The 17834-nt window shown below is 37.4% G+C and overlaps 1 protein-coding gene across 32 annotated transcripts in view; it reads left to right on the top strand.

Moving 5' to 3' along the window:
• Nucleotides 1-17834, top strand: part of MAP2 (microtubule associated protein 2) — a 216828-nt gene that overhangs the window by 72282 nt on the left and 126712 nt on the right. For 29 of the 32 annotated variants that reach the window (XM_072741349.1, XM_026002244.2, XM_026002243.2 and 26 more), the window contains exons 1-2: nucleotides 640-776; nucleotides 1052-1119. The gene's annotated coding sequence lies outside the window, so the exon portion shown is untranslated. Of the gene's footprint in view, nucleotides 1-639; nucleotides 777-1051; nucleotides 1120-9764; nucleotides 9826-17834 lie in introns of those variants that run through there. The other 3 variants (XM_072741347.1, XM_072741348.1, XM_072741350.1) reach the window with 3 other exon arrangements.

The raw sequence follows: 17834 nt of genomic DNA, 5'->3' as shown, positions 1-17834 counted from the left end.
TGAATTTTCCCTTAGAAAACACAAATAAATATATGCATTTTTTTTATTGGGCACAGTAACTTATTTTGGAATATAAGTAAGCAATATGGGATATTCAGTTTTTAAAATATCGTAATTAGCAGCCAGTGACAAAACATCAGACAATCTCTGATGTCATTAATGCAGATAATGAATATTCCCATAAACTATCATGATAAACTATCATTTATCATGTCCAGTTTGTGTAGCCAGATTTATTTGTAATCCTGTATTATGCCAGGAAACTCTATTTAAGCACTGTGTGCGTGTGTGTGTGTGTGTGTGTGTGTGTGTGTGTGTCTGGCATTAACACAAAGGAGACCAGATGATGACATTCATAGGCTTATAGACTCGACTCCTGGGGACACACTTGGATGGAGGCAATTAAAATGCCTGTCAGGCATTTGATACCAGAAGCCCCTATGGTAAACCGCTAAATCATAAGCCAGGGCTGCATCTTATTGTCAGTGAATGATGGCGGAGCTGGGTGGCTTGTCATCATTCTCGAAAATTCTGAGGCTAGTGAGCTCTCTCTCCCTCTCCCACTCGCCTTATTTTCCTTTTCGCCACTGCGGGGACTTTTTCTAATTTGCAGCTTCCTTTTCCCCGACACACACAGAGAAGAGCTGGTGGCTTGCAGACTGCGTCTGTCTGGAGCTAGAGAGCTAGAGCCAGCCCGTAGAGATAATGCTCCCGGAGAAGGATTCTGCAGCAATTCTCAAAGGCTAGACTTGGGTGGTATCGCTGCATATGCACTGGTAATGCTTTGGGGTTTTTTTGAATTTTATTTTGTTTTATTTTTACTCGGTTTTTCAAAGGATCTGCTTTATGTGATCTCAAAGTAAAATGCTTTAAAATTCATTACCAAGCTTCCTAAAAATTCAAGTACTGCATTATTTGTACTACAGCTCTCAAGATGTAGATTTATTATCTGGATTATAAAGAATGCATTTGCTTACTGGTGAGTTACAATTTTCAATATTTAGTTAACAACCTGTATCTGTATATTTTTTCTTTTGTTTTGTTTCGGTAGATTCTTCAGCTTGTTGTCTCTAACCGAAGAAACATTGATTGGGAACTACTCATTCAGAAAATTAAAAGGTACCACATGTTTTGTTTGGATGTTTAAATGAGGGGAAATCAGGGAGGATTTGGAATGTTTTTATTTAAATTAATCTCTCTATGGTTGGTCTTTTATCCTTAAGCCTACGTTGATCATTGTCTATAGCATGTATGCTTTTCCCATGCAGAGAATGCCATTATTCAAGGCTGTTTTGATGATAAGACGTCTAAGGAATTATGTCTTTTGCCTGTGTTGCGAGTTGTTAACAAATATCAATATGTCTGGCTTATATTCGGGTTTTTATTATTGTAGCAGGTAAAAAAAAAAAAAAGTCCTAAGTCTCTGTCTTTGTGGAAATTCAGTCATTTAAATTTAACAGAAATATACTAAAGTAATGATTTTTATCTGAGGGAATCCTGCTAATAAGTGATATTTTTAAATGGGTAAATGAAATGGCTTGCCCTTCCCAGTTAGAAGGACCGCTATAGATGAGAGCCTAGGAATGACTCAGTATTGTCGGGTTTTGTGAATAAAATATTGTAACTTCTTCACTGATGCTTCGATCTTTAACACCATATTTAAAGGCTGAGGTTGTTAGTTATTAAAAGAACTGATTTTATTTATGCTTTTTAGCATAAGAAGGTAATCTTTCATCTCCTCATGGAAGCAATTGAATCCATTGATCCTGGGCCTTCTGCCTTACATGAAAAATATTAATTTTCAAATTCAGCATCAGGATGTATATTGATTGGAGATGGCAGTTATGGGTATTACCTTTTGTTTAATTCTTTAAAATTATCTTTGACTTCAGCATACACTCGTGTCAATAAAAGCTATATTTGTAATTTGCCTTTGAAAAATGGAAGACATTTTCTGCCTTGCTGAGATCAATAACATGGTTTAAATCTTTCTTTGGCATTCAGATAGTATTTCCTCTCAAGCTTATTAACCCAAAATACTTTATGCAGTGAGGTTAGTTTTTTAAAATGTACTTTGGAAATAGTTAATGTTCAACAACTGATCCTGAAATACCAGAAGTCTGTGAGTGTACACCTGTGAGTGTGAATATTTGTAGCAGTTGAAGGAGACGAATGCATTGTCCTTGTTTAATTTTCTCTGCAGTGTGTAATTATGAGAACCTTAATTTATTCATTCCACTAAGAACCTTGCTGCTGTGGGTAGTTATTGTGGGAGAGAGGGAAGGGGCAGATGCCACTGTCACCACCCTTCCAGAGTGTAGGCAGTATCACATAATATTTTTGCACAAGAGAATGAATTCATTAAAATAAATCAGTGTGTTCTAAAAAAAGAAACTGCATTATTTCAGATATTGAACAAAATCGAGTAGACTAGCCTCAGAGATACATGAAATATATTACATTTTTTTCCCTTAGAAATTATTCAGTGGACTCAGTTATGAAATCTCCACACAGGACTTACTATTCCTCCTAGATATTGTAAAGCCCTTGGGACTATTCTCATTTTTTAGGTTCCACTCAGAGTAAGTAAATACATTTCATATTTGGTGAAAAAAAATCTATTTGGTATTTTCCCATCTCACAAAATCCATACAGTATATATTTTATGTGAGAATCTGTTTCCTAATCCTCAGGGTTGTTTAGGAACTCATATATTAATTTTGAACATTGGAATATTTACATGAGTTGGAAAAGGATGATGTTATTATCTAACCACTAAAAAAATGTATTCAGTATATTGTTAATAGGAACTAATCAGCTCTGTTGAGATTTATCTGGGTATTGGATAAATGGCATAATACCTCACCAAAAGGCTCTTGGTGCCTAAATTTCTAGGACCATTTTAAATTTATCTAGGGGTGTGTTGACAGATTTTGTGTAATAAACCAGAGTTTATTGAAATAGACCGTTATGGCGTCAAATCAGAATTGAATTTGACTTTTAGACTCTAAGGGAGTCAGAGATCTGTATCACGATTTTGCTAATCAAACTCGTCTTGACATTAGTTAATTATTTCCCTGATTTTTTTCACTCATATCTTCAGCACAGAAAATAGTGCCTGGACCACAGTAGGAGTTCAACAGATATTTATTTAATTATTTGATGGGTAAATGATTCATCAGCATTTTCCACTGTTACTTTTTTTTGTTCTTGTTTTTCTTGAGGTTACACACTATAAAACAGACCTTTGGTACTTTTTTCCCTAGCTACCCCAAATGTTCATTATATGTCTTTAATTAATAATAAATAATTGAATAATTAATACCAGGTGAAAAAAAATCGGGCAAACCATGTGTGAAAATTTCTCCAAGCTATATAGAATAGGAGTTTTCGGGTTTTAGGTTAAGATGGAAAGAATTTTTGAAATGTCCCTTTTCACTTTCATCATCAAGGGAAAGAAGCCAAACTGCAGCATGAGTTTTGCTTTATGGATGCTTCCTAAATACTACTCTCAAGCTTGACATTGTTTATTGCTCTTCATGTCTTCAGCCAAGATTTTGCTGCAGCAGAGGGGAGGAGGCCTTCTCTCTCTCTCTCTCTCTCTCTCTCTCTCTCATTCCCTCTGTAATACTAGAAATGATGTCATAGTCTTCCGAAATGCTTTGTTGCTCATTATGGACTAGTATGACATCATTTCATAATGTATAAGGAAACTTCTGGAGTCATAATAGCTTTAGAGAATGCTATTTTTTGTTGTTGTCACTTATTTTTATTAATAAAACTATATTTTTATTAACTATATACTAGATAATATCATAAACCCTTCAAGTATGTTATCTTGTTTTAACTCACTCTACAATCCTGGGAGGTGAGTATAGTCTCCATTTTATAGATGAATGAATGGAGATTCCAACTAGGCAAACAACACAAGTTTGGCCCAAATTCCTTCATATTAACTACAACATACTATATTTTTTTTCTAGTAGATTTTTTGGCTTATAGCCAGTACTTTGATATTTTATTTATGCAGATGATATATACTGAAATATAGTTAAAACAGTATGCCTGCAGGTACTTGTTTTTATATACTTAAGTTAGGAATAAATATATCTTCAAATATGTAACATAATATTCAAACTCAGATATATATTTTTAATATATATCTTATATTTAAACTGAAGAACTTTATTCTTTTTTTAAGAATGTTATTCTTTAAAGAGGAATATCGGAGATAAATTGGGAAGTTTTAAGATAAGTTAATTCATAGAGCACCCCTGTGTCCTTACGATAAAGATGTATTACTAATTGCGTGATCTATATAAGAAAATTAGCCAGATAATTTAAGTGTTAAATAGCATAACTTGATGCCACATTTTACAACTTTATTTGTATTGAAATAATAGCAGAAGTTTCAAATGACCAAAAAGAAATAAACGAGTAGGGAATAGTATGCAGTGTGCAGATACCACATTCAACCTTAAAAATGACTAAGCCAGAGAAGTAGCTCAGGGCACTAACAATTACACAAATGGGTATTAAGATGCTCTACTTGCAAATGTCGAACATGGTATATAGAACAGCACACTTTCGGAGCTCAGTTGGGTGCAGCACAACAAAACAAAGAAGTAGCCTCAAGGCTCATTGGTACCATAAGAGACACATGAATAATTTCTTAAGGGACTTCATTGCTAGCCAGGATTACTAACAATTGAGAAGAGACTCAACAGGAAATATTTTATGGAGGATGGGTCTTTTGAGGTGGAGGTTAGGGATGAAAAGAAGTATTCAAGGGAGAGATAATGCATGGAGGAACTCCAGGGAGAACAAACATCATTGGCAAAGAAAGTGAACATGCGTGGAAAGTGTAGACTGGTCTCATTTGTATTCTAGAGTGCAGGGCAGAAGAAGGGGGAGTCTGAGAAGGTAAGGATGGAAATATTATTCAGTCGTACCATATGAAATGGCTAGTATTTTACCCTTTTGAACTACAAAATGAAAAATCATCCAGTGCAACTCAATACATGCAAAGGGGGACCTTAAATGTCAACTTGAGGAAATTGTTCAGTATCTTAGGAGAAGTTGTTGGGTGTATTTCAAATAGCAGACCACTGTGACCTAAACAGGTGACTTACTTTATGGCTCTGTGTGAGATGGAGTTGTGGATGAGAGTATATTGAAGAGGGGATCACTTTGGAAGCTCTAATAGGATAATCCAGGAAATAATAAAGGCTCAAAGAGGGTGTTGACAGTGGGCATAAAAAAAAGAGGTCATGAAAATGAAAGATGTTTCTGAGCTCAAACTCATAAGCAGAATATAGCAACTGCTTGATTGGTAGGAGGAATGAAAATCAGCAGGACTCCGTGCTGCCTCTAACGTTTGAATCTGATAACTGGAAAAATGAGGGGAGAAAGGTAGCTAAAAGCCGCTTAAAGGAAGAAGCTCTATTTCATTTGCCTTGCATCCTAGTCTCTAACAGACTACCTAGTGCATAGTGGTCAGCCAAGAAATGCTGGCCAAATGAAAGAGGGAGTAAAAAGTTACGGGGCGGGTTTAGGCCACGATGGGCTGGATCTGCAGGCAGACTGGTCTGATAGATTAGAGATCATGTTAGGTCAACATGGAGGAGAGAAATTAGGGAGACATGACATGCATGACATTATCAAGAGAGAAGAGGACCAGAGAGAACACCCTTGACAGACCCACATTTAGGATATAGAATTGGCAATGTTAAAGGAAGAACTATTTGTCTTAAAGAATAGATAAAAGAGGACAGGTGAAGTAATTAATAGAAAACAAGGCTAAATTTCAAATTCTGCAGAAAAGTTGAAGAAAGAGAATGAGTAAAAGACTGCTCAACATATTATTTACTTCAGTAGTGAAAGACTGCGCAATATATTATTTACTTCATTAGTGTTTTCTGTTATAAAAACAATAAATCCACATTTTGGCAAACTTGTCATATTTGGAAGAGTGTAAAGGAAGGACATAATAGCATCCATAATAACACAAGCCAGAGACTACAGTTAACACTCTACCTTTTTCTTACTTCCTTTCACCCATTGCATTTAAATTTATGCAACCAACACCAAAACAATACAATTTGAATTCTGCCTTTTTCCTCAGAATATTCTAAGCATCTCTTAAAACATTTTGCCACCTGCATAATATTCTATAATGAAGACATTGGGTATGTTTGTTTCTTCTTGTTTCCCAATTTTTCACAGTCATTCTCATGCTGTAATGGAATGGAATTTTACCCTCATATGATATTTCACATTATTTCCAACGGCTATTTGCTAACAACAGAACCATTGTATTTTATACTGTCAAGTTTCTGGTCAAATATAACTTGATGGTTTCAAAATTAGCCTCGCCTTTCCTCCAACAAAGGGAATCCAGGATGATGCTAGTACCTGCCATGTGCCAGCCTCTATGATAAGCACTTTAATTATCATGGTGACTCTGTGTCTTCTGCTATCTCCACTTAAATGGAGGAACAGAGACTGAGACAGTTGCACAAGTTTCAGGGCTGTTTTTGAATCTGGGTCTGACTCCAAACCAGTCAAATTGTTGGGGACAGAAGCAAATTCTTGAGAAGTGAATGATTAAATAAGGATATGAAAGCAATAAGAAGACACCTTTAAGAGGTCCAGGACTAGTGTAGTGCAGTGGGACTTTACTGTTAGTAACTTGGGAAGTCCTCTAAGCTGAAGGGAGGGCACATATAGAGAGGGGGTGCTTTGTGTGTAAGCAGAAGGACAAAGGTGACAAGAGTGTAGACAAGGATTTAGGCTTAGCAAACAAAATTCCTCTTCCCTACCCATCAAGAGAAAGGAGAGTGAGGCTTTTCTAGTGATAAAGAAAAGATATGGGGGTGGGGGGAGCTACATATCACCTGGACTTCATCTCATTCTAGAGGAAAATCCATTTATTCATTCAGTGAATATTGAACACCAACCCCGTGCCCTTTTGTGCCCTAACAGAACTAGAAGGGGGGAAATAATCAGTGGGTGAACAAATTAAAAGGATTACTCCAGCAGCTGTGCAGAGAATAGATGATAAGGTGATAAGAGTAGATGCTGGGAGATCAGCTCCTCAAACTTGAAAGCTGAGAATAAAATGCAGATTCGGAATCCTTAGTTCTAATGGTGGGGTGGGGTTTGCCTGAGAGCCTACATTTTAACAGGCTCCTCCGTGATGTTGATACTGCTAGACAGTGTGCCCTACATTGATCAGCAAGAGGTTAGGAGGCAAGATGTCTAGGCAAGAAAAATTGGAAATGATTGGAGCAGTCATTACCAAGAAGTCAAATGTGAACCCTTCTTTTTGAGCAGCAACACTGCATACTTTTGTGCCTCTTTGATGCCGAGAGAGAATTGTCTCTTTATTTCTGACCTTTTTCAATTCCAGCCAGTTGTTTTTATGAAAGATCCATTAAACAAGCCCTAATGAGCTACTGGCATTTCGATCTTTCTGCCTGTGCCCAATGTGTATTATGCCACATAATGAATTCTCGTGGCTCAGGTTTGGGGATATGTTTCCATACAACACTGTGCCAGTTTCTTGACTGCAGCTCTGTTTCCCTACTTCATGATTTCTTTGAACTTCTAAGCTCCTCCCTCCCTGGATGTTCAGCACAGTGCCAGCCTGCTAAATTCTCTGGCCCCCTAGCACTTGACATCCCTCATGTCCTGCTGTGCTTAATGGCAAAGGTTCTGGGTGTCCACTTCTCATCTTCTTGCCACTCACACCCTAAACAAGCCTTGGAGGACTGTACTTAAAGTCACAGGGGACTCCTGCCTATTGAGGCTGGTCTCTGACTTAGAGAATACATTTCTTCCAACAAAATCATTTCTCTTTGGTAGAATGTTTTGGTTGGTGGCAGCAACCTGCATTCCTCTGAATAAAGAATGTGTGTGTTTGCAGACGATTAGAGTGTTCAAAGGAGCGAAGGGTTCATAAGAAGCCTTGACAGACTGGAGGGATGTTATCTTTCTGCCTCCACCATGAGGCTCTTAGTCCTCCTCTATAGATGCAGGAACTTGCATTTACCTGTTTGATTTCTCCTACACCACACCTTGCAGCTATAAAATATCTAAGAAAAAAAAGCCATCAAATAAATATGGCACACTAATCTATCAGGGAAGCATTTTAAGTGCATATTGACCATCTGTGATGTCCTCCCACTTGTTAGCATGTTTCCTTTGTTTAAAGGGCTTCTTCTATCTCTAAGCCAGGCCATGACCAGATCTGTGGTCTTTGTCACTGTAATTTTGTCATTTGGTGTTAACTTAAACAGCCAGGTAGATGTGAGCAGTGTCATTAGAAACTTTGAATTCCAAATTCCAGTGAAATACTAGTTTTCATATGAACAGAAGTCATCTTAAATTGATAACCATATTTCTCCAAGGAGAACACTGAAGAGAAGCACTTGAGGAAAGAAGCCAGGTCACGGGCATCTTTGCATTCACTGTGTTGTCTGCTTAGAAATGCCCGTAATTCATACACCACATTGAAGCTGAGAAAATGAGTCTTGCACATGAGTGTGGGCACGTATATGTGTGTGTGTAACTGTAGTCTTACTATAGTGGACAGCACTGGTCTCTGCATAGTCAAGCTGGAATTGGTAAAATACGCAGAAATTGAATACCATGCCTATGCTTTTTTTGCCACTTATTCAGTAGTTAAGAGTCTCAGGGTAACAGAGGATAATCTCTGGTCTTCCTGACAAATTCTCCTTTTCTCTCTCTCTCTCTCTCTCTCTCTCTCAAAAAAAAAAAAAAAAAAAAAGTTGAATCAATCCCCGTTTTTTGTAGATTCTACTTGGGTTTGCCTCAGATGGTTCGAATTAACCTTTCTTCAGATTCTCTTCTAGTGTTAATGACTTTGGATTATGACTGTTTAAAGCAGCCGGATATTCATTGATCCACATCTGGCAATTGTTAAAACAAAGCTACTCTATTTAACACTTACAACCAAAATATATTTCTTTACAATGAAGAGGAACTTAAGAGATGATGTTTCTTTTCAGGAAGATCTAATATTTTATTTCATTTCCAATGAGAACAATGTTTTTACTTTGTGTTTTAAGTATTTTCTTGCTCATTGTAGGGTTTTCTCATGGTAAGAGTTCATGGTTGTAAAAAAAAAAGATTTCATGGTTGTATATGCAGAATAAGATACAACACATAAGCAGTAAGGATTCTCTGTGCCTCATAGCAGCTTATTAGCATGATTTTGAGCATAGCTGCAGGTGAATCTGTGATGCTGTTGAATCTTAAAAATAAATAACTAGACTGCCTTAAATAGAGGGGATGGAAATCCCTAAAATGATTGACTTTTAAGATTATATTGAGCAAATAGTTGAGCAAATATGACATCTAACAACCAAAAAAAATTAAAAACAATGCAAGAATTCATTGTCCTGACTGAGTCATATAACTGGTCAGACTGTTATATTTTTCCTTTAAAAGATGGTGGATAGTTCCATAGGTCAAAGGGAAGTAATAAATATAATACATAGTTTAATGTGTGCATGCATTTTTAGTTGTTTCCTATGTTATCCTCACAAAAAGGCCCAAGATGTAGACTTTGATTTATAAAATTATTGAAATAATATAACCAGTGAAGAAGTAGCATTTAGACTTTAAGAAAAAAATAATTTCTGTATCATTTTTTAAGTCATACAAAGCATATGACTTCCCAAAGCTCAAAACAATCTCTGGAATGGGAATGGCAGATCTTGTTGTTATATTTATTACAGATGAGAAAACTGAAGTTTGAAGAATGCAAATGACCTACCCAAGTCCCTCCACTAGGAAACGGTAAATCTTTGGCTCATATCCTTGTTCTGACTCTAAAGCTTTTACTTTTTACTAATATGCAGCCAAAGCAAATAAATAAGTGTATTGTCCCAAATATGGAATATTTTAATAATGCACTGACTCGATTGCTAAAATAAAGAACACATTCCAAGCTAGCCCTGGCCTACATTACTGCTCTGCTCTCTCAAAGACTCTTGCCCTGTCGAGTCCTGGATTAGTATGGCATGTAGCTCAGTAAAGACTAGTAAAAATAGCAGTTATTACTGAAATGGCTTTATACTTTTCAGTATGAAAAGGAGATCAGACTAAATATATCAGAGAATATGTAATCTTAATGATTTAAAATGCATTTGACAGAGGAATAGATTAGTAAGAATCCATTGTTTTAAGTTTCACAGCAGTTAAAGCAAGTGGTAAATAACTCAGCAAGAATCTAGGATCACAAGGAAAATGATTAAAGCTTCAGAAAGTCAGCTCTATGAAGAAACATTTTTTAAAGCAGGCATTTTGATTTTGCCTATTTTTAGGATAATTATAAGAGCTTATAAAGAATAAGCTGGGAGCTATGGATCCCAGTTCTGATCTCAGCTGTAGAAAGGGAAGGGTAGCATATGTACAGAAAATGATAACCATGGAGACCATTGAGTAGAGTTAGGGCTGAGGTGAGGTGTCTCCAGGCAGACAGCAATAGGCATGGATCCACTGAGAACATTGTCATTGTCTTGACCTATCTCTTCCCCAATTCTGCTTTCCATCATCTTCATCCAGGCTCTTATTATAGCTGCCAGGGTCACTGAAATGCTTTTATCTTGTCTTCCTGCCCCAAACGCCATCACCCCATTAATCTCCTAGACAAACTGTTAATACAAACTCTTTGGCTCTTGTTTGCTCTCTTGAGTTGTGCTGGTCAATAAATATGGTAGCAGTTAGCCACAGGCAACCATTTAATTAAAATGAAAATAATTAAAATTTCACCTCCTTAGTCATACTAACCACATTTCAAGTGCTCCATAGCTACATTCTTTTTATAGAAACATCACCTATTACAGTATATTTCCATTATGACATAACTTTCATTGAAGAGGGCTGATCTGGAGCATAACCACGCCCCCCAACCAAGCATCCAAGGCCTACATGGACCTCTCCTTTCCCTCACTACCCTTGGCACACATCCTCCACTCTACACATTTTTCTCCTCCTCTTCCTCATCACCATTACTACAATTGCAAATAAAATCTGAATAACCTTTATTTATTTAATCCATATTATGTGCTAAGTATGTACATTTTCAGATGAAGAAGAGGGGAGGGGTGGAAGAAGAAGAACTCTGTAGAGTGGGGGTTTTTAAATCCCCATTTCACAGAAGAGATTTAATGAAGTCAAGTATATTTTATTTCCCAAAGTTAAAGAGGTCATTATTAGTGGAGCTCGAATAAAAAACCCAGATCTCTCTGGCCTCATAGCCATAGTGTTTTACCCTGTACCAATGATTCTTACCCAGGGACAATTTGCCTCTTCTGCAAGGGATCATTTGGAAATGAACATTTGAAATTGTATCTTTTTAACTCAGAGAAACTTTCCTCTGGCTTTCTTTTTCTTGCTGTCCCTGCCTCTGTTCTATATTTAGGAGATTCCTATTGATAAATGTTGGACTTACTGGACTGATCTGTTTTATCTCCTTTTTCACATATTTTTAAAATCCCTTTTTCACTTTTTCTACATTCAAGGAGTTTTTTCTTCTTATCAGCTGAGTTATTATTTGCCTCTGGCCCTACTAATTCTATTTTTAATTAATTCGTGAACTACGTATTTGGGAAATCATATAATAATCTCTAGGAACTTTTTCTTTTCCTCTTATACTTTTCTAAAATTCATTTTTGGAAGGAAGTTCATTTTAAAGTATGCAATATTCTTTCAGATCTCTCTTAGAAAGATAACTGTAGATTCCCTTGTTCCCTGAATCATCTCTATTTCCTCAGGAGTCATTTTAAAAATACTTTTTTCTTATTTATGCTGCTGCTTTCTCTCAAATGTCTTGATTTAGATGATTTTTGGTTTTTGGTTTTTATGTATGAAGAAGTAGGCTGAGGATGATAGGTAGCTCCTGTAAGTTTCCTCTGCAATCATGCAGATCTGTACCTCCACTCACCCTAAAGGCTGACTACAGGTTCTGGGTAAGTGGGCAGAGTCTGTCAGGAAACAGGTATCCCAGGAAGAGCATGGAGATGCAACTGGCAAGTGAGCAGGTTAGGATCCCTACAACTGTTTCAGTTCTGCATAGATTCATCTATACTAGATCTGGCTCCAAAGCCCATCACTTTCTTTCATTAAAGGTTAGTTCTTGTTTTCACCATTGGGGCAAAAGCTTCTCCTGTCAGCTAAAAATGTAGTAGCATGGGGAAAGAAGAATAGAAAGAGTCCCAATTGTTCTGAATATATCTTTTCTTTCTTTTTCTTTCTTTCTTTCTTTCTTTCTTTCTTTCTTTCTTTCTTTCTTTCTTTCTTTCTTCTTTCTCTTTCTTCTTTTTTCTTTCTTCTTTCTTTCTTTTTTTTTTTTTTTACAACTTTTTAAGTTTATTTGATAGAGAGAGAGAGAGAGAGCAGGGGGAAGGGACAGAGGGAGAGGGAGAGAAAATCTCAAGAAGACTTCATAGGGCTTGATCTCATGACCGAGATTATGACCTGAGCTCTAAATCAAGAACCGGACGCTTAACTGACTGAGCAACCCAGGTGCCCCCCAAATAAGTTTCTTAATGAATTGCCATGATACTATCTCACAGCCCCCTTGAACTCTGTATTTGAAAACTCTAAGCTTGGGGTTTCTCTAGATTTCCTTGAGATGGACCTGCTGTTAACTCGAGGGCTCCTCGCAGCAGTTTCTTCTTTCTTTCTCCATCTGTACTCTGACTTTTAGGATATCTTCAAAATTTTTTGTTACAGTTACATTATTTTTCAACTTTTTATTATTTTAATAATAATTAGGAGAAGTATGTGTGGTAACTCCTCCATTATTGATCATATTTAATATTCTTTACTATGAATTTTCATCGCATCAGTCTAAGTTTGGACTATTTTACCCTTATTATTCCAGTGTTCTATCTTTACTATTTACTAGCTAGTTGGAAAAATTATTTCCCTTTCCTAGGCCTTTTGTTTTCTGTAAAATAAAGATCATATCTGAGTATCAGGGTTGAAATGGAACATATGAATGCACATTGAAAGCTGTAATATAGAATATAAATGTAAGCTATCTTTTTTTTTTTAATTTATTTATGATAGTCACAGAGAGAGAGAGAGAGAGAGAGAGAGAGAGGCAGAGACACAGACAGAGGGAGAAGCAGGCTCCATGCACCGGGAGCCCGATGTGGGATTCGATCCCGGGTCTCCAGGATCGCGCCCTGGGCCAAAGACAGGCGCCAAACCGCTGCGCCACCCAGGGATCCCTGTAAGCTATCTTTTTATATAAGATTTGTTGTAGGTCCAGAGTAACAAATATTGCAAAGTTGGAAAATAGTCATTGTTACAAGAAAACTCTTGCCCTATGCAATAGGAAATGCAAGGTAATGCCAACTTGAGACCAGAATGCCATCTCCATGTGCAGTGCAAGAGAACCAGGGAATCACGTGTTAATAGCAATAATAAAATAAGCAGTTGTTCATGGATATATTTTACACCTAATGGAAAAACAAAGATAAAAGCAGACCAACAATGTGGTTGATATAGTTGAGCTCAATTAAAACAAATTTGAATTTTAGGTTTGGGAAAGAATATGTGACTTGATGTTGTGCGATCCCTTTTGCTTGGCATAATTAAGAATGTGAATATTTATGATACTGATGAGTATAATTTAGTGCTGCTAATTAGCTGCCACAAAAATATTACTGATTTAAGATGGCTTCAGTTAACAGAAGGTTTCTGCTCTGTCAGTCAACTTGAGACATGAAGCACCAGTAAAAGGAAAATAAAGAAAATGAGAATAACAGCAAAGTGGCTTAATTGTAAACGTTGAAGAAATGGTAGAAAATTCAATGTAGAAAGAAAGTTAAGAGTCTCAGGAGCCTTTGATTTCAACCTACTGGGAACCATTTGTGGAAAATTGATGAAAGGAATATTTTCCCTAAATTATTAAACCCAGCATCCTATTGATGGCCTTTATTCTTAGAAACAAACCAAGAATGCATCAAACAAACAAAACAAAATAAATCATTGTGAATGTACGCTGTGTGATGCAGATGTGATTCACTATCTGACTGCTGTTAATTCTCATTTTCTGCATGCGGTTAATACATTCTGAAGTTGAATGTCTGTAGAGGATAAGGCACCAGCCATAGTTAAATGTTAATGGATCCAGTGACATAATTTAAATTCAAGGCCTCATCCAAAGGAATGTGAATAAAATGCATTTGTTTGGCTTTTTATGGCCACTATTAAAAGTAAAGGAAATGAAACCATAAACAACTATGCTCAAATATTGGCAGAGTTGAGGCTGCTTTGTAGCAGTAGAAAGCAGTATTTATTGATGGGGGTGCTCTGTTTAACTTACCCAGTCTATCTAGATTATCACTGAGGTTAAAAAATGTTCTTGGTGGCTGAGACAAAATGTGGAATGCTAATTCAAAGTGAGTTCATTCTGATGTGTTTTAATTTTCTGTTGTTGTAAAGGGCCAGTGCAATTCATAAGTGTGATTTTTTTTTCCTACTTTGCCTCTGAGGCCTTAGCCCACACTTAATATGGTACAGATTACTTTTGCCCCCAATACTGATTATTTCTTTCTTCCTCCACTAATAAGACCTCTGCTATTTGGAGGATTCATGGGCACATGGACACTAAGAATAAGATCCAGAATCCCAGCCTCCCTGACAACTAGGTGGAACCTATTTGACTAATTTCCAGCCAATGAGATATGAACTAAAGTTGTGCGTGAAACTGCTTAAAGGGAAGGAGTACTCTCATTACTCTTCCTTTCTGCTGGTAGGAAGGAATTCAGACTTGGTGGCTAGAATTCCTGCAACCATGTCGAATATGATACAACCTTGTAATGAATTTCTATTTTGTTTAAGCCACTGCTATTTGGAGTTTTTCCATGACTTACAGCCTGCCCTAGTCATCATTTGTATAACAACTTTGCAACTTTATAGTTACTTTTAAAGACTCTGAAATGCCATTTTATCAAGTGTCATGGTTATTTATATAAATAACATTTACATTAAATTGGAGAAGGGAGCGCCTAACTGGCTCAGTCCGTAGAGCATGCCACTCTTGATCACGGGTCTGTGAGTTTAAACCCTACCCTGAGTGTAGAGCTTACTTAAAAAAAAAAAAATGTTACCTAAAACATACTAGTCCAGTTACCAGGTCCTATCAGTTCTGCTTCCTAAACATTTTCCAAAACCATCCATTTCTTATCTCCACAGACTATGCTAGTTTCCCATCACCTCTGATCTTGATGACAGTGATAGCTGCTTGTCTCAACTCTTGCTCCGTATCAGCCATTATACACATAGTAACAACCTATCTTTTAAAAATACAATCTAATCATGATATTCCTGTATTTAAAACCATAGAATTCATAATAGAGTCAGGAATCTGGCCTTTGTCTGACTCTCCAAGCCCATCCTGGGTTTATTACCTGGGGGCTATTATACATATTTTTATTCTCTTTGCCTGGACATTCTTTCTATGCTCCTTGCCTCCTGCCCACTCTACTTATTTAAGTCCTGTTCATTGGTTAGGTCTGAGATTTCCCAGGTAAGCCTTCTCTCAGCCTCCAGCCTAACAGGTCTGCTCATTACGTACTCCCATAGCACTCCACATTTCTTTCATTTGTATTTATCCATTGAATGCATGTTTCCCCCACAAGACTAGAACCTCCATGACCTTGTGTCTCATTCCTAACCAGAATCCCAGAACCTACTGAGGGGACTGGTACAGAATAGATGCTCAAACAGCAATGTTGACTACAGACTGATCCTTCATTCTCTTCTCTTTCCCAAAAAGCCTATCTGATATCTAAAGTTCCACTTATCAAAATCCCATCCATCTTCTGGATCACCAAAACCATGTATGTGCTCTCTCCTTTTAATTAGATATTTACTTTATCCCCACCCCTTTTATGACTTTATTTTTTTTTTTTAGAACAGTTTTAAGTTTACAACAAAATTGAAAGTAAAGTGATTTCCCATATACCTGTTCCCCCACAAATGCATAGCCTCCCCCAGGATCAGCATCGGTCACCAGAATGGTATGTTTTCTACCTAGGATGAACATTGACACATCCTAATACACCTGAAGTCCATGGCTTCCTTCAAGATGCACTCTTGGTGTTGTACATTCAGTGGGCTTGACAAATGTATAATGACATGCATCTCTGATTATAGTATCATGTTGTCACTGCCTTAAAAAATCCTCTATGCTCCACCTCTGCATCCTCCCCTTTTCTGCCAATATTAACTTTTATCATAATCATATGCTCGATTTTAATTACAGTTATTTGTTCACAGAATTCTATATTTTGGAGGGAACACGTTCTAGAAAATATGAAGTCTTTTAGAAAAATTTTTTCTTTAAATAATAACAGCCTCAATTTAAAAACCTATTTATTACAATGCCTTCATCCCAATGGAGCAGGCATTTCTGGAGGTCTGGCTATTACTCCCTTTTGCAAGCAGAGTGTCTGGCACATTAAAGGCATTTAACAAACACTGGGTTATAATGTAGTGAAATAAGTATGGACTTTGAAGGTGGGTTCAAATCCAGGCTATGCCACTCATCAGCTGTGAGAAATTGGAAATTTATCAAGCCTCAGTTGTATGAAACAGGAATAACAGTAACAACCTGATTAGGCTTTTCAGGAGTTAACGAAGGTGATTTGTAGAGTGGAAGCCCTATAATTGGTAGTGATTGTTATGACTTGATAAAGTTTTCATTTCTTCACCTCCTTCTTTTTTTAGTAAGTTTTTTTTAAGACTTTATTTATTTATTTACTTATGAGAGACACAGAGAGAGGGGGGCAGAGATGTAGGCAGAAGGAGAAGCAGGCTCCATGCAGGGAGCCCGATGTGGGACTGGATCCCAGTACTCCAGGATCATGCCCTGGGCCAAAGGCAAGCACTCAACCGCTGAGCCACCCAGGCTTCCCTCTCCACCTCCTTCTTAATAGACAAGGTATATATGTGGCTCTCTCTTTATGTTGTCTTTTTTTTTTTTTCTTTATGTTGTCTTGAAGGTGAAGGATATAAGTTTGATAAAGACAAGGCCTAACAAATAAAAGATAAGACTTGCAAAAGAAGTGTTGACACTACTGTACAGTTTTGTTTCTTGTGTCCCTTTTCCCCTTTCTGCCCTCTACTACCACAGATAAGTAAATAAACAACAAACAGGTGAAAAGCAGCAAGGCAAAAGATGAAATTATGTTAAATCATGCAAGGTCTGCAAGAAGGCCTGGAAATGATATACATTCTAAATTACACCACCTGAGGCCACTCTCCTCTCCGAGGAGAAGCTGGCTTGGGGAGATGTTAAGAGTTCAGCTGTCTCCCAGGAGGTTTATCTGCAATGCAGATTTTTCTGAGCCTTTCCTAGCTGTTTCAGCCTCTAGACCGACCAGCTGCTCTCAACCCGCCCAGCTGGCTTAATAGGATTTGTCTTCTCTTATGGCCTACTTCCGGGGTTGTTCGCCACCAGAACGTGTTCTGGATAAACATGTTCCCTCCTAACTTACATCAAAATCCCCACCAATCCCCAGAGTTACAAGGGTCCATTATTGCGGAACTCCAAGAAAGGTAAATTACTGAGGAATTATTTTCTGCACTCTGCCTCTTGCTTGACACAGGTTGTCTTTTGAAGGAGATGTCAGTCCCTGCTGCAGAATAAAGAGTGGCATACCTCCTCACAGGGCTGGTGGAGCCAGGACACTGGGGGTGAGCTTGGAGGCAGCTGCCTGGAATTTGCAGACTCCCTGCCCCTCCCCTCCAGGGGTTAGTGTTGCTCCACTATCTGATTTCATATG

The sequence above is a fragment of the Vulpes vulpes genome, chromosome 16 (assembly GCF_048418805.1).
Source record: "Vulpes vulpes isolate BD-2025 chromosome 16, VulVul3, whole genome shotgun sequence".
NCBI classification, from domain to species: domain Eukaryota; kingdom Metazoa; phylum Chordata; class Mammalia; order Carnivora; family Canidae; genus Vulpes; species Vulpes vulpes.
Note: the sequence above shows the minus strand (reverse complement) of the source record. Positions and strands in the feature narration are given on the sequence as shown.